We start from the raw sequence: 26808 nt of genomic DNA on the forward strand, positions 1-26808 counted from the left end.
ACCTGGGTAATACTTATCTCCCCATCTCAAGATCCTTAACTTAATCACATGTGCAAGATCTCTTTTGCCAAGTAAAGTGACGTACTCACAGGTTCTGAGGATTGGGGGCTGCACAGTTTACAGGGCATTATTCTGCCTACCGCAGCCATCTAGATAGTCTTTCTGTGGGTGTTGTAACACTGTTGATCAGATAATTACATTTTTCACATTTAACAACGGTGCAGTTAGATTTCCAGACTGCTCTTTAAGCACTGATTTAGGAGAAATCTGGTCCTTTAGGCAGGTTTCTGTAATAGCTCATTTTATTCCTTATGTGTTAAATTTACTGGATCAACTCTTACAGGCTAATGTTAATTGACGTTCAAGTACTTCTTAGTTACCTACTAGAAGTCGCAAGGATGTAGGTCATATATTTAGAAATTTCTACCTGTAGGGGTGAGGATTTCTTTTCCAAAGTTTATCTTTTAAAGTTGCAAGTTTCATCCCTCTAAAAACTAAAAATAGAATTACCATGTGATCCAGCAATTCCACTGCTGGGTATATATCCAGAAAAAAAGCCCACCACTAATTTGAAAAGATACAAACACCCAGGTGTTCATAGCAGCACTATTTACAATAGCCAAGATATGGAAGCAACCCAGTGTCCATCAATAGATGAATGGGTAATGAAGTATATATATATATATATATATATATATATATATATATATATATATATATATATATATATATATAAAGTGGAGTATTACACAGCTATAAAAAAGAATGAAACTCTCACAGATATAGAAAACAAACTAGTGGTTACTATTGAGGAGAAGGAAGAGGCGAGGGGAAATACAGGGGTAGGGGATTAAGAGGTACAAACAACTAGGTACAAAATAGATAAGCAACGAGGGTATATTGTATGGCACAGGGGATTATAGCCATTATCATGTAGTAACTTTCAATGGAGTATAAATCTGTAAAAATACTGAATCACTATGCTGTATACCTGAAACTAATGTAATATAAATCAACTGTACTTCAAAAAAGAAAAATGAAGTTAAAAGTTTCAGTTACTTGGGAAATTTATTTCCATGGAATTGCTATTTTTCTAAGGATGCTAATTCAGTTCAATATTAATGTACCATAGTAGTAGTTTAAATTTTTTTTTTTTTTTTTTTTTTTGCAGTACGCAGGCCTCTCACTGTTGTGGCCTCTCCCGTTGTGGAGCACAGGCTCTGGACGCGCAGGCTCAGCAGCCATGGCTCATGGGCCTAGCTGCTCCGTGGCATGTGGAATCTTCCCAGACTGAGGCATGAACCCGTGTCCCCTGCATTGGCAGGCGGACTCTCAACCACTGTGCCACCAGGGAAGCCCTAAAATTTTAATAATTACTTTAATCTGACTTTTTTAGATGTGCTTATGCTTTTCACTGTCAGTTTAGGTAAATTATACAATGAATTTTCCTTTTTGAGGGCCTCCATATATTGATGCTATCTGTATGTCTGCATTGACTTGCTGAGATGTAATAGGTACTGTTACTATAGGATTTACTGTATTAAACAGCAAAATATAAGGACAGAATAAGAATCTTTTACCTGGGAGTGACTTCTAGATGGAATACAGTCAATATTTTATTGTGCTGTCTATTCATTTTATAGTTTCTGAACTAATGACTAAATTGCAGTAGCAGGAAAGCATGATCCTGACAAGGTGAAGATAACTGGGAGAAAGAACTGAGAAGAAAGAAGGGTATTTTTGTGCTTTGGACCAGCCCTCCAAGTAAATAAAAATTACCTACATGAAATCTCAGGCAAATAGCTTTACATCATATTAAATAATTTAACTAATTGACAATGTGGCTAGAAAAATGATAGCATTAATTTTAAATTGTATTTTGAGTGTCATTGTTGTAAGTGCTTCCTTTTTCATTGTGTTATGTACTTAGGGGCTATTCTGTCCAGTTAAATACTCTTAAAATGTGTAATCGGAGGCCAAGATCTGCCTCCAAGTCTATCAAGAAAGCAAATGTTATAGGAATTCCTTTCATAGAAGACAAATTTTCAAAGGTATATGTCTTGATGCTGTCTTCTAATATATATGTATTGCTTTTAGAAGTTGTACTAAGTCTTCTGAACCATTAAGCTAATGCACTTGGTATCTTATGGATACCAAGTTTGAAAAATTATAACTTGGGAACCTATTTATAGTACCTTTTTAAAAATAAATGTGATACATTTGATTTTTTTTTGGCAATCTACTTTTTAAAATGTTGACAGTTTTATTTTTTTAATTTATTTTTTATATAGCAGGTTCTTATTAGTTATCTATTTTATACATATTAGTGTATAGATGTCAATCCCAATCTTCCAATTCATCCCACCACCACACCCCGCCCACTTTCCCCCCTTGCTGTCCATATGTTTGTTCTCTACATCTGTGTCTCTATTTCTGCCTTGCAAACCAGTTCATCTGTATGAAATTTCTAGATTCTACATATATGTGTTAATATACAATATTTATTTTTCTCTGACTTACTTCACTCTGTATGACAGTCTCTAGGTCCATCCACGTCTCTACAAATGATCCAATTTCGTTCCTTTTTATGGCTCAGTAGTACTCCATTGTATGTATGTACACCATCTTCTTTATCCATTTGTCTGTCAATGGGCATTTAGGTTGCTTCCATGACCTGGCTATTGTAAATAGTGCTGCAATGAACATTAGGGTGCATGGCTCTTTTTGAATTATGGTTTTCTCTGGGTATATGCCCAGTAGTGGGATTGCTGGGTCATATGGTAATTCCATTTATAGTTTTTTAAGAAACCTCCATACTGTTATCCATAGTGGCTGTATCAATTTCCATTCCCACCAACAGTGCAAGAGGGTTCCCTTTTATCCACACCCTCTCCAGCATTTGTTGTTTGTAGATTTTCTGATGATTCCCATTCTAAATGGTGTTAGGTGATACCTCATTGTAGTTTTGACTTGCATTTCTCTAATAATTAGTAATGTTGAGAAGCTTTTCATGTGCCTCTTGGCCATCTGTATGTCTTCTTTGGAGAGATGTCTATTTAGGTCTTCTACCCATTTTTTGATTGGGTTGTTTGTTATTTTAATGCTGAGCTTCATGAGCTGGTTATGTATTTTTGAGATTAATCCTTTGTCCATTGATTCGTTTGCAAATATTTTCTCCCATTTTGAGGGTTGTCTTTTCTTCTTGTTTATGGTTTCCTTTGTTGTGCAAAAGCTTTTAAGTTTCATTAGGTCCCATTTATTTATTTTTGTTTTTATTTCCATTATTCTAGGAGGTGGGTCAAAAAAGATCTTTCTGTGATTTATGTTATGTTTTCCTCTAAGAATTTTATAGTGTCCCATCTTACATTTAAGTCTTTAATCCATTTGGAGTTTATTTTCGTGTATGGTGTTAGGAAGTGTTCTAATTTCATTCTTTTACATGTAGCTGCCTAGTTTTCCCAGCACCACTTATTGAAGAGATTGTCTTTTCTCCATTGTATATCCTTGCCTCCTTTGTCATAGATTAGTTTACCATAGGTGCTTGGATTTATCTCTGGGCTTTCTATCCTGTTCCATTGATCTATATTTCTGGTTTTGTGCCAGTACCATACTGTCTTGATTACTGTAGCTTTGTAGTATAGTCTGAAGTCTGGGAGCCTGATTCCTCCAGCTCCATTGTTCTTTCTCAAGATTGCTTTGGCTATTTGGGTTCTTTTGTGTTTCCATACAAATTGTGAATTTTTTTGTTCTAGTTCTGTGAAAAATGCCAGTGGTGGTTTGATAGAGATTGCATTGAATCTGTAGTCATTGCTATGGGTAGTATAGTTATTTTCACAATGTTGATTCTTCCAGTCCAAGAGCATGGTATACCTCTCCATCTGTTTGCATCATCTTTAATTTCTTTCATCAGTGTCTTATAGTTTTCTGAATACAGGTGTTTTTCTCCTTAGGTTTATTCCTAGGTATTTTATTCTTTTTATTGCAATGGTAAATGGGAGTGTTTCCTTAATTTCTCTTTCAGAGTTTTTGTTGTTAGTGTATAGGAATGCAAGAGATTTCTGTGCATGAATTTTGTATTCTGCAACTTTACCAAATTCATTAATTAGCTCTAGTAATTTTCTGGTGGCAGCTTTAGGGTTACCTATGTATAGTATCATGTCATCTGCAAACAGTGACAGTTTTACTTCTTTCCCAATTTGGATTCCTTTTATTTCTTTTTCTTCTCTGATTGCCATGGCTAGGACTTCCAAAACTATTTTTTTTTTTTTTTTTTTGCGGTATGCGGGCCTCTCACTGTTGTGGCCTCTCCCTTTGCGGAGCACAGGCTCCGGACGCGCAGGCCTAGCGGCCATGGCTCACGGACTTAGTTGCTCCGCGGCATGTGGGATCTTCCTGGACCGGGGCACGAACCCGTGTCTCCTGCATCGGCAGGCGGATTCTCAACCACTGCGCCACCAGGGAAGCCCCCAAAACTATTTTGAATAATACTGGCAATAGTGGACATCCTTGTCTTGTTCCTGATTTTAGAGGAAATGCTTTCAGTTTTTCACCATTGAGAATGATGTTTGCTGTGGGTTTGTCATATATGGCCTTTATTATGTTGAGGTACATTCCCTCTGTGCCCACTTTCTGGAGAGTTTTTATCATACATGGGTGTTGAATTTTTTTTCAAAGGCTTTTTCTCCATCTATTGGGAATATCACATGGTTTTTATCCTTCAGTTTGTTAATGTGGTGTATCACTTTGATTGGTTTGTGTATATTGAAGAATCCTTACATCCCTGGGATAAATCCCACTTGATCATAGTGTATGATCCCTTTAATGTGTTGTTGGATTCTGTTTGCTAGTATTTTGTTGAGGAGTTTTGCATCTATATTCATCAGTGATAATGGTCTGTAATTTTCTCTTTTTTTATTTTCAAAATTTTATTTATTTATTTATTTTGGCTGCATTTGGTCTTTGTTGTTGCGCATGGGCTTTCTCTAGTTGCAGAGAGCAAGGGCTACTTTTCTTTTTTTTTTTTTTTTTTTTTTTGCGGTATGCGGGCCTCTCACTGTTGTGGCCTCTCCCGTTGCGGAGCACAGGCTCCGGACGCACAGGCTCAGCGGCCATGGCTCACGGGCTTAGTTGCTCCGCGGCATGTGGGATCTTCCCGGACCAGGGCACGAACCCGTGTCTCCTGCATCGGCAGGCGGATTCTCAACCACTGCGCCACCAGGGAAGCCCAAGGGCTACTTTTCATTGCAGTTTGCAGGCTTCTCATTTTGGTGGCTTCTCTTGTTGTGAAGCATGGCCTCTAGAAGCATGAGCTTCAGTAGTTGTAGCTTGTGGGCTCTAGAGCACAGGCTCAGTAGTTGTGGCATGTGCGCTTAGTACTCCATGGCATTGTGGGATCTTCCCAGACCAGGGCTCGGACCTGTGTCTCCCACATTGGCAGGTAGATTCTCAACCACTGTGCCACAGAGAAGCCCTGCAATTTTCTTTTTTTGTAATATCTCTGTCTGGTTTTGGTATCAGGGTGATGGTAGCCTCCTAGAATGAGTTTGGGAGTGTTCCCTCCTCTGCAATTTTTGGAAGAGTTTGAGAAGAATGGATGTTAGCTCTTCTCTAAATGTTTGATAGAATTCACCTGTTAAGCCATCTGGTTCTGGACTTTTGTTTGTTGGAAGATTTTAAATCACAGTTTCAATTTCATTACTTGTGTTAGGTCTGTTCATATTTTCTATTTCTTTCTGGTTCAGTCTTGGAAGTATATACCTTTCTAAGAATTTGTCCATTTCTTCCAGGTTGTCCGTTTTATTGGCATAGAGCTGGTTTTAGTAGTCTCTTATGATGCTTTGTATTCCTGCAGTGTCTGTTGTAACTCCTTCTTTTTCATTTCTAATTTTATTGGTTTGAGTCCTCTGCCTCTTTTTCTTTATGAGTCTGTCTAAAGATTTATCAATTTTTTTCATCTTCTCAAAGAACCAGCTTTTAGTTTTATTGATCTTTGCTATTGTTTTCTTTGTTTCTATTTCATTTATTTCTGCTCTGATCTTTATGATTTCTTTCCTTCTACTAACTTTGGGTTTTGTTTGTTCTTCTTTCTCTAGTTCCTTTAGGTTTAAGGTTAGATTGTTTATTTGAGGTTTTTCTTATTTCTTAAGGTAGGCTTGTATTGCTATAAACTATCCTCTTAGAACTGCTTTTACTGCATGCCATAAGTTTTTGATTCTTGCGTTTTCATTGTAATTTGTCTCTAGGTATTTTTTGACTTACTTTGATTTCTTCAGTGATCTCTTGGTTATTTAGTAACGTATTGTTTAACCTCCATTTGTTTGTTTTTTTACTTTTTTTTCCCCCTGTAATTGATTTCTAATCTCATAGCATTGTGGTCAGAAAAGATGCATGATATGATTTCAATTTTCTTAAATGTACTGAGGCTTTATTTGTGACCCAATATGTGATCTATCCTGGAGAATGTTCCATGTGCACTTGAGAAGAAAGTGTAATCTGCTGTTTCTGGATGGAATGTCCTATAAATATCAATTAAATCTATCTGGTCTATTGTGTCATTTAAAGCTTGTGTTTCCTTCTTAATTTTCTGTTTGGATGATCTGTCCATTGGTGTAAGTGAGGTGTTAAAGTCCCCCACTATTATTTTGTTACTGTCAATTTCCTCTTTTATAGCTGTTAGCAGTTGCCTTATGTATTGAGGTGCTCCTATGTGGGGTGCATATATATTTATAATTGTAATATCTTCTTCTTGGATTGATGCTTTGATCATTATGTAGTGTCCTTCCTTGTCTCTTATAATATTCTTTATTTTAAAGTCTATTTTATCTGATATGAGTATTACTACTTCAGCTTTCTTTTGATTTACATTTGCATGGAATATCTTTTTCCATCCCCTCACTTTCAGTCTGTATGTGTCCCTAGGTCTGAAGTGGGTCTCTTGTAGATAGCATATATATGGGTCTTGTTTTTGTATCCCTTCAGCAAGCCTGTGTCTTTTGGTTGGAGCATTTAATCCATTCACGTTTAAGGTAATTATCAATATGTATGTTCCTATTACCATTTTCTGAATTGTTATGGGTTTGTTTTTTAGGTCCTTTTCTTCTCTTGTGTTTCCCATTTAGAGAAGTTCCTTCAGCATTTGTTGTAGAGCTGGTTTGGTGGTTCTGAATTCTCTTTGCTTTAGCTTGTTTGTAAAGCTTTTGATTTCTCTGTCAAATCTGAATGAGATCCTTGCCAGGTAGAGTAATCTTGGTTGTAGGTTCTTCCCTTTCATCACTTTAAATATATCATGCCATTCCCTTCTAGCTTGTAGAGTTTCTGCTGGGAAATCAGCTGTTACCCTTATGGGAGTTCCTTTGCATGTTATTTATCATTTTTCTCTTGTTGCTTTTAATAATTTTTCTTTGTCTTTAATTTTTGTCAATTTGATTACTATGGGTCTTGGCATGTTTCTCCTTGGGTTTATCCTGCTTGGGACTCTCTGCGCTCCCTGCACTTGGGTGGCTATTTATTTTCCCACGTTAGGGAAGTTTTCGACTATAGTCTCTTCAAATATTTCCTTGGGTCCTTCCTCTGTCTATTCTCCTTCTGGGACCCTTATAATGTGAATATCACTGTGTTTAATGTTGTCCCAGAGGTCTCTCAGGCTGTCTTCATTTCTTTTCATTCTTTTTTCTTTATTCTGTTCTGTGGCCATGAATTCCATCATTCTGTCTTCTAGGTAACTTATCTGTTCTTCTGCCTCAGTTATTCTGCTATTGATTCCTTCTAGTGTATTTTTCATTTCAGATATTGAATTGTTCAACTCTGGTTTTTTGTTCTTTAATTCTTCTAGGTTTTTGTTAAAATTTTTGCATTTTCTTGATCTTTGCCTCCATTCTTTTTTTTGAGGCCCTGGATCATCTTCACCATCATTATTGTGAATTCTTTTTCTGGAAGGTTGCCTATCTCCACTTCATTTAGTTGTTTTTCTGTGGTTTTATCTTGTTCCTTCATCTGGTACATAGTCTCCTGCCTTTTCATTTTTGTCTGTCTTTCTGTGAGTGTGGTTTTCATTCAACAGGCTGCAGAATTGTAGTTCTTCTTGCTTCTGCTACCTGCCCTCTATAGTATTGAGTCTTTCTTCACTAGAATAACAAGTTTTCAGTGACTTTGGACTTCTCTGAGATAACATGAGGTCTGGGCTGGAGAGATAACTTGATGGTATGAAGTAGCTAATGTAATAATATGTCTTGATTGCTTCCTATATAATATGTTTCCCACTTAATCATCATCATAATCTTGTAAGGAATGAGCTGGAAACCCCACTTTCCAGATAAGAAAATTGATGTTTAGACATTCAAATACTTACTTTAGTTTTTTAAAAAATTAATATAAACAAGTAGATCTCTTCTCAGCCACATGACTATCTGCTCTCCAGTTTCTTTCCAAATTATCTACTCTCTCCAATTATTACATAGTGCTTTACTCTAAATATTCTATATTTTATCCCATGTTCAAGGTATCAATATTTTGTGTTTTTGTAACCCATGCGTATTGGTTTCCTTAGGGTTGCTGTAATAAAATGACATATACTAGGTGACTTAAGAGAATGGAAATTTATTATCTTACAATTCTAGAGAAGTTCAAACTCTAGGTATCTGTGGGGCCATGCTCCGCTAAGACACTTAGTAGACTCCTTCCTTGCCTGTTTGTTGGTGGCTGTTGGTGGCTGTCAGTCTGTTGCTTGGCTTGCAACTGCAGCCTCTATCATCACCTGGCATTTTCCCAGTGTGTCTGTGTTTTCATATGGTATTCTCCTTCCTGTGTCTCTCCTCCTCTTATAAGGACACCAGTCATATCAGAATAAGGCCCTACCCTACTCCAATATGACTTCATCTGAACTAATTATATGGGTTACAACTATAGTTTCAAATAAGGTAATATTCTGAAGACCTGGGGGTTAGAATTTCAACATACCTTCTTTGGGGGACACAATTCAACCCATAACACCATGTGTACTATATTTGGAAAAACAGAGTTATTTTTATGAATTGTGTTTTTATGGCATTATGTTCTCAACTTTGTATCAAAGGACTAATGATTGTATGAAAACAATTATTGTACTTTTTATAAATAAGCTGTTTTCTAAGTTTGTTCCAAGAAAAACTAGTTTTTCAAGATGCTCTTAGAAAAGTGGAGTGCATGATCAAATAATGGTGAGGTTAACTGAATGTTAGTCTACATTTTATGTACCCCTCTTGGAGATCTAGTGCCCCTTAAGATATTAAAGTCAATCAAAACTCCTGTGTGAAATATATTGAACCTAACCTTGAGATCCCCAAATGTGTTAAATGTCGGAAACTCTTAATTATGTTAACACAGTACTTTGTACAACTGTTTTGGAAAATGGCAAATCAGGGAATCACAACATGTATACTCTTGCCCCTTTTCATTAGGAATATGGAAAGATTAATTTATGTTTATGTGCTTCAGTTTTCTCAACTGTAAAATAAGAATAATAATTACAGTTATAGCATAAAAATGATTGAGACTATTAAGTAAGATAAAACAGGCAGAGTAAGACCCAAATTGGACCATAAAAAGTATTCGATGCATGTTTATCATTAATGTTATTTAGTCTTATATTTAGTCAATATTTGTCACTAGGCATTAATCCAGAGTGATGTTGAGATCCATCAAACAAGAAGACCATACTTATTAGCTTGAACACAATTTCTATATAATTCACAGAATAAACAGAACATACTTTTTATTCTCAGAGTATTTAAGTATTTTAGCTTTTTACAGCAATATCTCAAGAAAAAAGATTATATTAGAATCTATGTAATATGTATAATAATGGAGGAAATTACGCAATATATTTTAGAGAGAGTTTTTTGGAGGATGAGTAAAATTAAGAAGGTTCTTCATTCAGAATACTAGTCATTGTACTGTTAAAAAGTTAAGTGAAGCCCCTGGAGCAACTGAAAAATACAAGGCTGAGAGAACTTGTAATAAAAGCCTTGGAATGCTGTGCTTTGGATTTTTGTGTTTTTTCTCCTTTTGTCCTTTATGTCAGGTATTTAGGTGCCAATTTCTTTTTTTCTGTTTCCTAGGTGCTCTATTCTATCACTTATTTCAACCCTTACTCTTTTAAAATACACTATAAACTGGAAAGCTGATAATGAGAGTCATTCAATTCTTTCCAAAATAATAAAGATGGCTGAAACCTTTGTTTTTCTTCTGCAGATTTTTGAGTATATTTTTCGACATGCTTGAAATTGCTAGCTTCATAATCTTTACGAAGTTGGTTAAATGTTACTGTATTATGTCCCTTAAAATGATTATTTTTGTTTAAGCTAAAGATAAGCACCCAGCTACCACTTCACTATAATTTCTTAGTTTCTGAATGTCCCTCTTACCCCATCAGTTCCTTATAATCTCTCCAAGTGTGGGCTCACTACCACCATGCCTCTTACAGCTAGACCACTTGAGTCACCAGCTTGTCCTCCTGCCCCTTAGAGGATATGGACTGCTCTGCCAGCACAACTTTATATTGTTTGACAGTTCTGTCTTGGAAGAGCTGCAGACTATGCTTGGGGTCTCCCTTGGATATTTAAAAATGTCACTTTCTTCGTTGTCAATCATTTCACTCAGAAGAATCATAATTCTAAAAGAATGGTTAGAAATCTTCCATTCAGGGCTTTCTAGATTCAAAAATCTTCACACTCATTTCTTAACCATTAAATATATTAATTTTTTTCTGGCTGTTTGTAGATATGTCATTTGAGGGAATTATTATTTATTTTTTTGTTAATAAAGAATTCTAGTTAAATGAAAGATATAAAACAGATATATATTATCAATTTTCAAAGGGCTCATAGAACAAGAATGTATGGCAGTAATAAGAGTTTGCTACAGATGTTTCTTTTTTGTTTAATAAATGTTTAGGCATCATTTGGTGAGTCAAGGTCATAATTTTAACAAAACTTTACTATTATATTTAGAAATATGGATTAGTATTTAATAATCTGCCAAGTAAAATCATTTGCCCTTGCTAGTACTTTACATACACTGTTTCATTTAATCTTTCATTGGCCATAGGAATTAGGCTTTATTATCTTATGTATTGCATATAATGAAGCCAAGGTTCAAGTATTTAACTTGTTCTTCTCAGGGGATAGATGATAGGGCTGGGATTTCATTTCACAGTCACCTGAAGCCTCAGAGTAAATGTTTCCTGCTCTACCATACTGCTTCTAATGACACAGGGTAAAGAAAAATCAGAGAAGAGGTGAGACCAGATTAACTCTTGAAGTATGAGAATTTGGCAGGCAGTGTGAGAAAGTAGGTAACAGACTAGAAAGCTTAAAATTGTTAGAGTAGGTGGTAAATATTGAAGGATTTGATCCACGGTGATGGAATGTTGTGGTGAAAATAGTGAATTAAAAAAAATTAATGTGATGTCTATGTCAGGGTAACTAGAAAGAGGTAGTGTTTGAACATTAAAATGAATTAGGGGTTTATTGTAGTAATTGAGACAAGAACAATGAAAAGCTTGCCTAAGTTATTAAAAGAGGAGATTTTGGAAGGCAGTGTCTTTAGAACTTATTTGGGGATGAAAGAGATGAAAGACAAAATGAAGATGCTGAAATTTGTAATTTAAATAATTGAAAGAATTTTGATAATATTGATTGAAGTAAGGAAACAATGTAAAGCAGTACTTTGCTGAGGAAGAAAAAGTAATGTATTTAGAGAATTGTGGGTTGATGGTTGGACAATACAGTGGAATCTCTAGTGGACTATTGGATGGAACTGAACTCAAGTGTTGGCTGAGGATTAAGAGGACAAATTTGATAGTCTTCTATATGTATTTAACATCCAAGATTTGTGGTCTCATGTTTATTTAGTTGTTATGCTTAATTCAAACATTTAAATACCCAACTTGAGCTCTTAAAATTAACCTGAGAACAGAAACATTTGTAAATACAATATGTAAATTTGAGGATAAAAATAATGTGACAAGAAGCACAGATGGGATGCACTTGAATCACTTGAATTTTTTCAAAAATTTTACTTCAACTTTTTTTCTTTTTGGTCAAATCTGTCATTCCCATAGATATTTATTCTCCTAAATCCTTTTCTTACATTTGATATTTTATAGATCATGTTTGAGTTAAGTAAAGAGAAGAGCCATATCTTTCAGTGCATAAAATTATGCTTTGAAATTAACTATCCAGACTATATTTTGCTCTTGAAAGATATCCAGTATATCCTTTGCATGCTATGCTGACTACCAAATATTTGTCCATTTTCTATATTAACCTCAGAACTGATATCCACTGTATTTTCACCTCCTCATCCTTGGATGCTATCCCAGTGTGGGGAGAGGAAGAGGGTATCCAGAATGTAATGAAGAAAGAAGAAATGTCTCAATCTAGAGGAGATGTATTATATTTATCTATTGACTATAACTTTACAAAGAAGTGCAAAATATAAGTTGATCTCAAAGAAAGCAGGGCTGTCAAAATATCATGCTAATCTTCTAGTGTAGCCACCCATTTCTTCTACTCTTGTTTAGTTCCCTCTAAAACTTGTTAGAAGAATGGCTCAGAGTATAAAGATAAGCTTTGGAAATGAGAAGAACTTTACTATTGGTTGTTCTCTGGAGGAAACTGGGCGAGCTCTTCAAAATAGTCATAACTAGGTGCAGTGGCCGAGTCAGGAGTGGCTGCAGAGAAAGAGTTTGTTGCGATGTCTCACACCATTTTGCTGGTAACAGCCTACCAAGAGGCCAGAAGGCAGAACTTATGCTAACTATGAATCTGTGAATGAATGCATGGAAGGTGTTTGTAAAATGTATGAAGAACATCTGAAGAGAATGAATCCCAACAGCCCCTCTATCACAGATGATATCAGTCAGTTGTTTGATTCTATTGATGACCTGGCAGACCTCAGCTGCCTTGTTTACTGAGCTGATACCCAGACATATCAGCCTTACAACAAAGACTGGATTAAAGAGAAGATCCAGGTGCTCCTTTGTCGACAGACCCAACAGGCCAGGAAAGAGTTGAGTTTGGAAGCGTTTGGGGGACAGGGGTGGGCTTGGAACACAGCTGTGTACAGTGTGCTGCAGTGGAAGTTTTATATTATTGTAATCCTGTTTCCATTTTGGTGCACTCTAGCCAGGATTGAATGTATTAGATGAAATGTGAGGATCTTGTTCAATCTGAAACCCCCTTTCCCCCCGCCCCCTCCTTTTTTTTTTACTTAAACATTTTAATGATGATTTAGATGGATGTTGCTTTTTGTCAGTTAATGTTGGTTCCAATCCTTCAAGCTGTTCCTATCTGCTTTATAACATTCACTGTACTGACCCTTCTTCACATTGGGGTGGGGGGCAGTGATGTGGTTTAGTTATGTCCTCAAGACAAAGTCTTAGTGAAAGACAAATAAATGTTCTTTAGCTAAAAAAAATACTCATAGCTAGAGGGATGATTGATTAATTCATCCCCAAGTTAACATTAACCACCATTAAGAAACATTTTGGTTTTTAGCTTGGGTTAAGAGAAGAATGGATAATACTTTTTTCTTGCTGTGTGGGGCTATTTGAGTAGAGTTCCAGAGGACAAAACAAGAAAATTAGAAGAGTGACATGAATTATGACCATGCCCTATTCTACTCTTGCTTGATTTTAATGACCTGGCTAATCAGATCTTTTGCCCTTAATAAGAGCACATTTTACAATTATTTTTTGACCTAAGACCATGCATGAGTGTTTTACATCCTTTTTCTGCTGTTGTTTTGGTTTGAACAAAAGCTGGTAAATATGATTATTAGTTTTAGATCCTAGAAGGTAGAAATCCAGACCTAAATTAGGAAGCTCATGAAATTTAAATTTTGAAAAATAAAATTGCAGTTATTTACTTTGAACTGTACTTTCTTTAGGCTTTGTCCTAAGCAACCCAAAATATTTTACTTCAGACCTTGCCACATGAAGGTGAACCGTGATTATTATGAAACAAGAGAGGCATTTAGCACCTGAAATCTGACCTAAATTCTTCTTACTTGTTTAAAGTGATATTGCTTGACAAGCTTCATTACTTTTATATGACTTCAAACATGAAATTAAACATAAAATGATAGAATCTTGAATGTGTGTGAATTAGGAGATTTCTTGAAATGAAAAATATGAGGATTTTATGAATCAGCTTCCCCATTTCTCTCTCTCACTACTGCCCTGCTTGTTTGTCAAACAGGCCAGCTCTTGAGGTCATTCAGTCTATTTCCTCTTCTGGATTCTATCTCCTTAGACCTAAGACAAAACTTAGATCATATTCAAGGGCATGCTGATGATCAAGGAGAAACTCTATACAGGTTTACACAATTAGTACCTCATTAAAGAATGATGTATAGACTATAATATAGAAATGTAAAATGTCATACTTATTTGTCCTCTTGGCAAGGGCAGGCTCATGTAGATACTGCTGGTGTTACTAGGCAACATTTCTTTCATTGGTATTTAAACTTTTTTCTACTTATGACTTTTATATATAGAGGTAGGAATAAGACATGAAATATAATAACATGGCAAGGAATTTAATGTCTGGATTTAAGGACAGTTGAATATTAGGAAAAACACACTTTATTTATGGCCTTCTAGGAAACAATTTCAATATATGGCATTTCAGAGATGACAATTTCTTTGCAAAATGCAGATATCTTGTATTGAAATGGAAACTACACATTTTTCAACATCAACAAAATGATTTCTATTTTAGAGATTAATCAACTGAACCTATAAAGATATTGAATCTATGAGATGGGAATGGATCCTCCTTTTTATATTGACCAAATCCAGTGCAATATGGAGGGGAAGCAGCTTTCTTGAAGGAATACAAAGCAAATTGTGAATAAAAAATTCAGTACAAAAGTGAATGTATCTCTCACATGAGAAAATAAATTGCGCATTTAAAAAAGATGACAAATGCGGAAAACATCCCAAAATCCGAAGTGAGAGAGTGTCATGGACATTGGTGGTTACACTACCAAATGTAGAATAGCTGGTGGGAAGCAGCTGCATAGCACAGGGAGATCAGCTTGGTGCTTTGTGACCACCTAGAGGGGTGGGATAGGGAGGGTGGGAGGGAGATACAAGAGGGAGGAGATATGGGGATGTAGGTATGTGTATAGCTAATTCACTTTGTTATAAAGCAGAAACTAACACCACTGTAAAGTAATTATACTCCAATAAAGATGTTAAGAAATTGGTAATTGTTTACAAAAGTTACTTTTTAAATTACATTTTATGGCTACACACTCTTAGTGTCTGTTATGGGCTGAATTGTGTTCTCCCAAAATTCGTGTGTTGAGACCCTCACCCCTAGTATCTCAGAATGAAGATAGGGCCTTCGAGTTAAAATGAGGCCTGTAGAGTGGACCCTAATCCAATCTGATTGGTATCCTTTGAAGAAGAGGAGATTAGGACACACAAAGGGACACCAGGAATGTGTGCTCACAGAGAAAGGACCATGTGAAGACTCAGTCACAAGGTTGCCATCTGCAAGGCAAGGAGGGAGGCCCAAGGAAACACCAAACCTGCTGACACCTTGATTTTGGACTTCCAGCCTCTAGAACCACAAGAAAATAAATTTATTTTGTTTAATCCACCCAGTCTGTGATATTTACTGTAGCAGCCCTAGCAAACTAATAGAATGCCTCTACCTTCTACCTACTAAAAGGGTTTTGTAATATTTTCTATAGGAAAAATGAGAGAAAATTCCGCTTTTCCTCTCGTATGACTGAAATTGAAATATATTTTTTTATCATTGAGATGCATAAACCATGTGACTTTACACACAGATGTACTCACATTATGATCAGCAAACAGTAATTCTGATAAATTCTATTTTGTTCAACTCGAAACCTGCCAAAATATGCTTTTATGCTTACATATGCTCATTGTTGAGTATCTTGACAAGAGATAACTTCCATTTTAACTGTGTGCTGAGAAATTTTTCATTTTCATTTTTACATTAAAATGTTTGATAAGTGAAAGAATTTCTCACAGATTAGCTTCTGGCTACATTCATTGACAATCTTTTTTCTCCTTCACTGACCACATACTTTTAATAGTGGGTGGCAAAGGACACAATTATATCATGATATAAACTTCAGTCTATGCCTTTGTGTTTCAAAGCTGAGTAAGTTGTGCTGGTGGACAGTAGAAGTGTTCTTAGAAGCCATTTTTACTCTGGAATGGGTAATATAATGGAAGCTACTTAAAATTTCAGTATATCAGACAGCATGCATTCCTAATTCAAATTCCCCTTAGCCAGATTCCTGAAGTGCTCACAAACACTTCAATGTGACAGAAATCAACATAGGAAAAGACAGCAATTAGAATCAATTGAAGTTAAAATATCTTTTGCAAATTTTATGAAGAAATAAGTGTGAATCCATTGCTAGCGTTCCTCCTAGGGCCTGCGAGGAATCCTTGAAGCTTAAGCTTTAGTAGCTTCTGGGTTAGCTGCCTTCTGTGACTCAAGAGTTTTGCTTAAATTCACACAGTGTTTAATGGTGGCACTATTGAGGTCTCTTTCTCTATGTAGTTTTATTTTTCTTTTCTAAAGCATGGATTTATGCATTTTAATCTTTCTAATATATTTAAATGTCATATGACAATTTCAATTAAATAGTAATTAAATACTGATATTCTGTTAAGGATTCTAATGCCAAGAGGAAGTAGAGTCTTAGAATATTTGCATTAATAGATTATTGTTTATATTCATTACTCTGTTGAGCTAAGGTCTGTGCTTAAAAGAGAACATAAGCATTTGAGGTTGACAGGCTTAAATTCAAGACACTAAAATGAAAAATCAGACAGCAGCATGACTAAAATCTAAGAAGTTTAATATGTAACTCCCTGAATTAGCCTTTATTTTGTTGTTCTCTGGTTAAATCTTTCTCACTGTATATTCAAGTGCCAGGTGTACTTTACCTTTGTAAATTCAATTTTTGACCTAGAAAATAGATTTTCATTAAAAAATTTAGGATTTTTTTTTAAATTTGAGAGCTTGATATAACTAAGGGAATCTTTGTTGGATTACCTTATGCTTCATCCTATATTTCAGTTTGTGGAAATTCATGTTCCTTTGTATAAAATTATTTTGGGAGAGCTATGCTGCTCCTGGCAGTGTAAAAAACAGATTCATTTATTCAATACCATAATAATGCTGCAGCTTCTGGAGGGAGCAGTGTAGGTATTTTGAGGCTTAGAGAGAATATTAAGGAAATGGCAATAAGAAGGGATGCCTAAATAGAGTAATAACTGCTGCCATTAGTTAAGATTTAGTGTGTACTGTGTCCTGTGTTAAATGTTTTACATGTATTAACTCATTTACTCCTTAACATAACTTCAACATAAGCAATATTTCCTTCTCATTTGATAGATGGGAGATCAAGGCTCAGAGAGGTAAAGTAACTTGCACAAACATGGCTTATACCCACAGGATTCTGACTTGAAAGCCCAAATACCTAACCTTTGGCCTATACTGCCCCGCTTTCTTTGGCAGTGAGTCAGTGACAGCTGTAAGAAGTTGCACACAAGAGGAACACACTGAAAACAACAAGGATGAAAATTTCAGTCATTCCAGAGAGTTCTAAAGTATTCTTGCTTCTGATATGGTGATTAGAGGAAAAGTACTGAAAGTGTGAATTGTAAAGTCTTGTTTGAAAGCACTCAGCACCTTAAGTCTGCAGCATTTGTTTATCATACCAAACTGCATCTTAAGAAACTCATGATCAAAACAAAATCATGACATTTATCCATATTTAACTGAAACAAAATAGCCGTATAGTGAATTCCCATGAGATTGATTGAGCTTGCAGAATTGAAGGTGCTAAAAGAGCTGTTTTTTAAATCTTTTTTTTGAAGTATAGTTGATATACAATATTATTTTAGTTTCAGGTGTACAGCATAGAGATTCGGTATTTTTATATATTATATTCCATATAAAGTCATTACAGAACAATGGCTATAATTCCCTGTGCTGTACAAGGATAAAAATATATCCTTGTTTTTTATCTATTTTATGCATAGTAGTTTCTATCTCCTGATCCCCTACTCCTATTTTGCCCCTTCTTCTTCCCTCTCCCCTCTGGTAAGCACTAGTTTGTTATCTATATCTGTGAGTCTGTTTCTGTTTGGCTATGTACATTCATATGCTTTATTTTTCAGATTCCATATATAAGTGATATCATGCAGTATTTGTCTTTCTCTGACTTATTTCACTAAGCATAATATTCTCAAGGTCCATCCACATTGCTGCAAATGGCAGAATTTCATTCTTTTTTATGGCTAATAGTCCACTGTATATATATACCACATCTTTTGTATCCATTTGTCTGATGGGTTGCTCCCATGTCTTGGCTATTGTACACAGTGCTGCTATGGACATTAGGGTACATGTATATTTTTGAATTAGTGTTTTTGTTCTTCCTGGATGTATACGCAGCAGTGGAATTGCTGGATCACATGGTAGTTCTATTTTTACTTTTTTTGAGGGACCTCCATACTGTTTTCCACAGTGGCTGCACTAAGTTACAATCCCACCAACAGTGCACTAGGGTTCTCTTTTCTCTACATATTCACCAACACTTGTTATTTGTGGACTCTTTGGTGATAGCCATTTTGACAGGTGTGAGGTGATATCTTATTGTGGCTTTGATTTGCATTTCTCTAATAAGTAGCAATGTGAGCATTTTCTCATGTGCCTGTTAGCCATCTGTTTGTCTTCTTTGGAAAAATGTCTATTTAGCTGTCTGTCAAATTTTTAATAAGTTTATTTGTTTTTTATTGTTGAGTTTTATGAGCTGTTTAAATATTTTGGATAGTAAATATTATACTATTATATATTTGGATAGTAAATAGATCACTTGCAAATATTTTCCATAGGTTGTCCTTTCATTTTGTCGATGGTTTTCTTTGCTGTGCAAAAGCTTTTAATTTTAATTAGGTCCCATTTGTTTATTTTTACTTTTATTTCTTTTGTCCTAGGAGACATATCCAAAAAAAATTCCTATGATTTATATCAGAGTGCTCTGTGCATGTTCTCTTCTAAGAGTTTTATGGTTTCAGGTGTTACATTTAGGTCTTTAAACAATTTTGAGTTTAATTTTGTACATGGTGTGAGGAAATGTTCTAATCTCATTCTTTTGCATTCTCTGTCTTTTATCCATTGTATATTCTTGCCTCCTTTGTCATAAATTAATTGACCATCAGTGTGTGGGTTTATTTCCAGGTTCTCTAGTCTGTTCCTTTCATCTATGTGTATTTTTTTGTGCCAGTACCATTCTGTTTTATTACTGTAGTTTTGCAGTAGAGTCTACAGTCAGGGAGCTTGATACCTCCAACTTTGTTTTTCCTCAAGATTGCTTTGGCAATTTGGGGTTTTTTATGGTTCCATATAAATTTTAGGATTGTTCTTGTTCTGTGGAAAATGTCATGGGTGTTTTGATTGGGATTGCATTAAATATATAGACTGCTTTGGGTAGTATGAACATTTTAACATTAATTATTCCAATCCAAGAACATGGAATATCTTCCCTTTCTTTTTATCATCTTCAATACCTTTCATCAGTGTTTTACAGCTTTCAGAGAATAGGTCTTTCACCTCCTTGGTTAAGTTTATTCCCAAGTATTTTTTTGGATACAATTTTAAATAAGATTTTTTTTTTTACTTTTGCTTTCTTATATTTCATTATTAGTGTATAGATATGCAAGGGATTTCTATATATAATGTTGTATCCTGCTGTCCTGTTGAAATCATTTAATAGTTCTAATAGTTTTGTGTGCAAATTTTAAGGTTCTCTATATAGAATATCATGTCATCTACAAATAGTGACTGTTTTAATTTTTCCCTTCCAAATTCAATACATTATTTTCTTTTTCTTGTCTGATTACTGTGGCTAGGACTTCCAATACTATTATATATTAAAAAGAAGTGGAGAGAGGAGTGGGCATCCTTGTCTTGTTCCTGATTTTAGAGGAAAGGCTTTCAGCTTTCACCATTGAGTATGATGTTAGCTGTGGGTATGTCATAAATGGCTTGATTATTTTGCACTGTGTTCCTTTCATGCCAACTTTGATGAGAGTTTTTATCATAAATGGATATTGAATTTTGTCCATTGCTTTCCCTGCATCTGTTGGTATGATCATGTGATTTTTATCTTTTTTGTTGTTGTTTATGTGGTGTATCACACTGATTGATTTGCAAATATTCAACCATCCTTGTGTCCCTGGAATAAATCCCACTTGATCATGGTGTATTATCCTTCTCATACACTGTTGAGTTCAGTTTGCTAATATTTTGTTGACAATTTTTACAACTATATTTATCAAGATATTGGTCTGAAATTTTCTTTTTTTGTGGTGTCTTTGTCTGGTTTTGGTATCAGGGTAATGGTGGCCTTGTAAAATTAATTTAGGAGTGTTCTGTCCACTTCAAATTTTTGGAAATATTTTGAGAAGGAAAGGTATTTTTTCTTCTTTATATTTTTGGTAGAATTTCTATGTGAAACTGGCTGGTCCTGCACTTTTGTTTGCTGGAAGTTTTTTTATTATAAATTCAATTTTACTTCTAGTGATCAGTCTGTTCAAATTGTCTGTTTCTGACAGACAATTTTCTGTTTCTGAATCTGTCTGATTCAGTCTTGGCATGTTGTATGTTTCTATAAATTTGTCCATTTCTTCTAGATTGTCTAATGTGTTCACATATAACTATCTCTAGTATTCTTTCTTATTAATTTTTGTATCTCTCTTTCATCAGTTGTTGTTTCTCTTTTTTCATTTATTTTGTTTAGTAGGTCCTGTATCTTTTCTTCATTATAAACCTAGCTAAAGGTTTTGTATATCTTTTCAAAAAACCAGCTCTTGGATTCACTGAATTTTTTTTTTTTTTTTTTTTTTTTTGGTCTGTATTATTTCCTCTTTGATCTCTATTTTTCCTGTGTTTCTGCTGACTTTGGGCTTTGTTTGTTCTGTTTCTAGTTCTTTTAGCTGGTAGCTTAGGTTGTCTTTTTTTGAGACTTCTATTGTTTCTTGAGGAAGGTCTATGTCACTTTAAATTTCCCTCTTAGAACTACTTTTGCTGCATCCCATAGATTTTGGTGTGTTGTGTTGCCATTCTCATTTGTCTCAAGGTATTTTCTGATTTCCTTTTCGACTTCTTTATTGACCCATTGGTTTTTAAGTAGCATGTTTAGTCTCTATGTGTTTGTGCTTCTCCCACTTTTCTTTCTGTAATTGATTTGTAGTTTCATACCTTTGTGGTTGAAAGAAATGCTTGTCATGATTTCTGTCCTCTTAAATTTGTTGAGACTTATTTTGTGCCCTACCATGTGATCTGTCCTGGAGAATGTTCCATGTGCACATGAAAATAATGTGGATTCAGCTGTTTTTGGATGGAATGTCCTCTAGATTTCTTTTAAGTCCTACTGGTCTATTGTGTCATTTAAGACACTGTTGCCTTATTGATTTTGTGTCTGGATGATCTGTCCATTGATGTCAGTGATGCATTAAAGCCCCATACTATTATTGTGTTATTGTCAGTTTCTCCCTTTATGTCTGTTAATATTTGCTTTCTATATTTATGTGCTCCTGTATTGGGTGCATATATGCTAATGAGTATAATGTCCTCTTCTTGTACTGTTTCCTTTATCATTATGTAATGTCCTTCTTTGTCTTTGTTATAACCTTTGTTTTAAAGTCTTTTTTTTTTTTTTTTGGTCTGATATGAGTATTTCTACCCCTGCTTTCTTGTTGTTCCCATTTGCATGAAATATCTTTTTCCATCCTCTCACTTTCAATCTGTGTGTATCTTTAGCTCTGAAGGGAGTCTCTTGTAGGCAGCAAATAGATGGGTCTTATTTTTTTTAACCAATCAGCCATTCCATGTTGTTTGATCAGAGCATTTAGCTTATTCGCATTTAAAGTAATTATTGATAGGTAGGTACTTATTTCCATTTTATTAATTGTTTTCCAGTTGTTTTTGTAGTTATTCTCTGTTCATTTCTTCTTTTTATATTTCTTTCTTTATGTTTTGATGATTTTCTTTAGTAGTATGCTTGTATTCCTTTCATTTTAGTTTTTGTGTATCTATAGTAGATTTTTTATATGTTATTACCACAGAGTTCATATATGTTGACCTATAACTATATCTTCTTGTTTTAAACTAGTAGTCATTTAAGTTCAAATACAGTCTAAAAACTCTATATTTATTGCTCTCCTCCCCCAGCTTTTGTGTTTTTGACATCCTATTTTACATATACATGTTTATCCCTTAAGTGTTTATTGTGATTATAGTTGCTTTTACAATTTTTGTCTTTTAATCTTTGTTCTAGCTTATTTAAGTGTTTGATTCTTAGCCCTTACAATATATTTGCATTTTCTAGTGGGATTTTACCTTTCTTGTAGATGCTTACTTCTTTTCCACTTAGAGAATACCTTTTAACATTTCTTTTTGGGGTGGTTTAGTATTGATGAACTCTTTTGGTTTTTGCTTGTTTGAGAAGTTCTTTTTCTCTCCTTTGAATCTAAGTGATAATCTTGTTGGGTAGAATACCTTAGGTTGCATATTTTTCCCTTTCAGCCTTTTGAATATATCTTTCCATCCCTTCTGGCCTGCAAAGTTTCTGCACAAAAATCAGCTGATAGCTTTATGGAGGTTGTCTCATACATGACTCTTTGTTTTTCTTTTACTGCCTTTAGAATTCTCTCTTTGTCTTTAACTTTTGGTATTTTAATTATGATATGTCTTGGTGTGGGTCTGTTTGGGTTCATCTTGTTTGGGACACTCTGTGGTTCCTGTACATGGATATCTGTTTCCTTCTTTAGGTTTTGGAAGTTTTCAGCCATAATTTTATCAAATACAATTTCAAGCCACTTATCCCTCTCCTCTCCTTCTGGAACTCCTATCATGTAGATTTTGGTATGCTTGATGTTATCCCCAAAATCTCTTAAGTTGTTTTCATTTAAAAGAAAAATTTTTCTTTTTGCTCTTCTGATTGAGTGATTTTCATTATTCTATCTTCCAGATCACTTATGTGTTCTTTGGTATCACTTGGTCTGCTATTCATTCCTTCTAGTGTGTTTTTTATGTCAGTTATTGAATCGTCATTTCTGATTGGGTTTCTTTTATATTTTCTTGTCCCTTGTTAAAATTCTCACTCACTGTGTTCATCTATTCTTTTCCCAATTCAGTCAGCATTCTTAGTTACTAATGTTTTGAATTTTTTATCTGGTAAATTGTTTATCTCTGTTTCATTATTTTTTCAGGGGTTTTCCCTTGCTCTTTCAGTTCCTTGCTCTTTCAGTTGAGACCAGTTCTTCTGCTTTCTCAGTTTGCTTAATGTTGCTATCTCTATGAATTTCGGTGAAACAGTTACCTATTGCAGTGTTGAAATGATGTCCTTATGTGCAAGCATTCCTACATGGACCATGTGTGCTCAGTGCTTTTGGTTGGAGAGCCCAATTTGACATGGAAGCAAGTCACTTCTTTCCTCAGGGTATGCTAGCAATTATCACCTTAGTAGAAAGTGGACTGGAGATGGAGGGGATAGGGCTGGAGCCAGGTGTGAGGCAGGGCTTTCCCTCTGCTCATTGGTCATCACTGCTCTTTTGGGGGTGAGGTCAGATACCAAGTTGCTGGGGCAGAGGTCCTGAGGGTTGGGTCGGAGCTGGCTCTGTTCCTTTTAAATGTGTGCTTTCCCCTCCCCTCCACCATGACCCTAGCCCCAGAGGGGAGCAGTGCTTAAGCAAGAAGGGTACATGCAGGCTAAAAGAGCTGCTTATTTTTTTTTCTTTTTTGGGGGGGTACACGGGCCTCTCACTGTTGTGGCCTCTCCCGTTGCAGAGCACAGGCTCTGGATGCGCAGGCTCAGCGGCCATGGCTCACGGGCCTAGCCGCTCCGCGGCATGTGGGATCTTCTGAGACCGGGGCACAAACCTATGTCCCCTGCATCGACAGGCGGACTCTCAACCACTGCGCCACCAGGGAAGCCCAAGAGCTGCTTTTTGATGTCTGGTTTTTTTCCTCTTCTCTCCAGTCTGAGCATAGTAACAGCATTCTAGAGAAGATGGAAACTAGGAGACAGGAATATCATGTTTTTTGCCTGACATCACTGTCTCACTGAAGCAGTGGGAAAGTTGGTAAAATTCTATACTTCAAACACTAAACATTTGCTAATGGGAGGCAATAAAGGACATTATTTTACAGAGGAATTTTGAAGGAATTTTACAGAGACTTATTATCAGAAATTAAATATGACTGAGCCTGCCTTCTCCTAGTAATAAAATAATGAAGACTTATTTGAACAGAGAAAGGCAATTGAAAAGTCAGGTACACAATTCTAAAATGTACTGTGAACAGTAGAGTTGGTATCAATAGTAAATTATCTAGTCTCTAACAAGTGTGAGGTATCCTTTTGTCACAGAAAATAACGCGAAATTAAAGAATGATAGTGGGAAATTCAAGGTTGTTTCAGAGGCCAGCTGAAAATGTGATGAGTTGGTTTATCTAAAAAGACTATACTTATTTTCGATACCATCTAGAGTAGATGCTCAGTAACAGATTTATCTCCATTACAGTTTGAGAGGGGTAAAGATACTCCTAGTTACATTTGGGCCTTTTTCTTCTGTTGTGTGATTAATGCTATCCAACCTTAATGAGACCCTTACTATGACTTGATTGCTTTTTTTCATATTTTGAGGGTGCCTTTGACATTTAACAGAGTATGTTCTCCCAATTTTACTTTTTCCTCAAGTCCCCAAGCCATAAACTCACTGTTGCTTTATTTGATACCCTTTATCCTGCTGAGGGACCATCACTTATGGATTGTACTAGCTTTTTTTTAATCCAATAAAAATGGCCAATAAAAATGGCCATTGATCTCTTCTTTCCTTGACCCTTTGCCCAGGGCAACTCTTTCACCTCTGATTCAGATCCCATCCCCTTCTGTCTTCTCTCTGATCTTGCTCACATCCTTAGTTTCTCCCTGTTCCACTGGCTCTTTGCCTCTACCTGCATTGAAACCAGAATTTCCACATTCCAACAATTTTTTTTTCCACCATTACTTCCATATGAGTGGTCTGTCTTCACTGACTTTTCTCTTATTCCCTTCACTTACAAAATTGAGTTTCCTGAATTCTCTCACTAATCAATTATTTTTCACTCTCCCACAATCTGGCTTCTGCCTTTTCAATATTTTATTGAAACTGTTCTCATCTAATGGACAAATGGAATAACCTCCATGTTGTGCCTGTAATGTTTGGCAGTATTGATCAATTCTCCCCACCCTCCCCAGAACTCTCTCCATCTTTGGCTTCTGTGACATAGTCCTGTCTTGGTTATCTTCATAGTACCCAAACTTGCTCATTCCTTTTCCTTCTCCTCTGTACCAAATGTATGAAGTCATTGTTGAAGGTTTTATTCTCAAATCTCTTCTATAATTTGTTTGTTGATTTAAAATTAAATCCAATCTCCTAACCATAGACCCCAGGAATCTGCCTGTTCTGGTCCTGGCTTACTTTCTGACCTTAACTTATACTTCTCTTCTTTAGCATCAGTATACTGCAGTCACTCTGGCCTTTCTTCGGTTCCAAGAACCACACATGCTGTTTCCTCCATTTGTGCTTAGTATTTACTATACCTTACTCTTCACATGAGTGTAATTTTAAATGACTACCTTATAAAGAATAGGTCTGCTTTCTTGCTGCCCAGTGAAATCAACTATAAAAAGAAATAAGCTTGTACTAGGTGTCCTCTAGAGGTTGTTTTGGATCTTTAACTTGGTGATAGACATAAATGACCTAAGATGATAGAGTTGAAAGGCTGCTATAATGGCCATAGAACAAAATACATTCAAATATTCCCTTCATCAATTTTGTGTCCTTGACAGCTAGAATATAGTTGATGCACAGTGGATGCTTAATGAATAAATCAGTTATCATTGTGTGACTTAGAATAAGTCACCTCTCTTTGTACTTCATCTTTCATGTTTGTTCTTCAGTTTTGCTCTTTTATTTCTAGTGAGAAGTGACATAGAGAATCTAATCCTTTCAGGAACAAAAGTAACAAATGTTAAAGAGGACACATTAACTCAGACAACTGGGCACCATTTTCTTGCATGTCTGATTTAAGGGACTGCAAAAATTGACTTTTTAAACTTACTTCCAAGGAATAACTTTTAGGCAATAAAGAAAACAGATAAAAGGCTTTGACTTCTAAAGGCATATAGCTATGTATATTCTAGTTATTTACCTGACATATGTTATTTTAAGTATTTTCTTATGACTATCTTATAAAATAAAGTAAAATACATTTCTGAGTTTCATTGTTTGAACCCAAGAATAAATATTTCAATTTTCTATCAGTGATTTTCCTACAGGAACAGGCTGTAAAATGAGTTCATTGCATTAAAAAAATACATCTAAGCAAAAGGAAATTTAATTTCTGTTTTAAATATAGATTTAACTGTAATTCATGATGCTACAACTGCTTTATAACCACAAATAAATTAATTATATGTGTTAGATACCATGACTGCAAAGAATTGTGCTTGAAAAAACAGTTCAAAATTCTTATAACATTTCCTCACATAGTAAAAACATTTGCCAGTGTAATTTAGTTTTAATAAATTAGCAACAATAAATCCTAACTTCTTTTTATCTAAAGAATGATTTCATTCTTTTTGTAAGAAAAAGATACAAGCTTATTATTAAAAAATAGATAAGCAATACAGAAACATTTAATAATAATAATAAAATAGTTA

General features: G+C 35.2%; 1 protein-coding gene and 1 pseudogene across 1 annotated transcript in view; both read left to right on the plus strand.

The window, feature by feature from the left end:
- The window catches only part of KCTD8 (potassium channel tetramerization domain containing 8), a 268756-nt gene that overhangs the window by 37917 nt on the left and 204031 nt on the right, over positions 1-26808 (plus strand). The gene's annotated exons all lie outside the window — the stretch shown is intronic.
- On the plus strand, positions 12733-13186 carry LOC131758787 (enhancer of rudimentary homolog pseudogene; annotated as a pseudogene).

Source organism: Kogia breviceps, chromosome 6 (assembly GCF_026419965.1).
Source record: "Kogia breviceps isolate mKogBre1 chromosome 6, mKogBre1 haplotype 1, whole genome shotgun sequence".
Taxonomy (NCBI): domain Eukaryota; kingdom Metazoa; phylum Chordata; class Mammalia; order Artiodactyla; family Physeteridae; genus Kogia; species Kogia breviceps.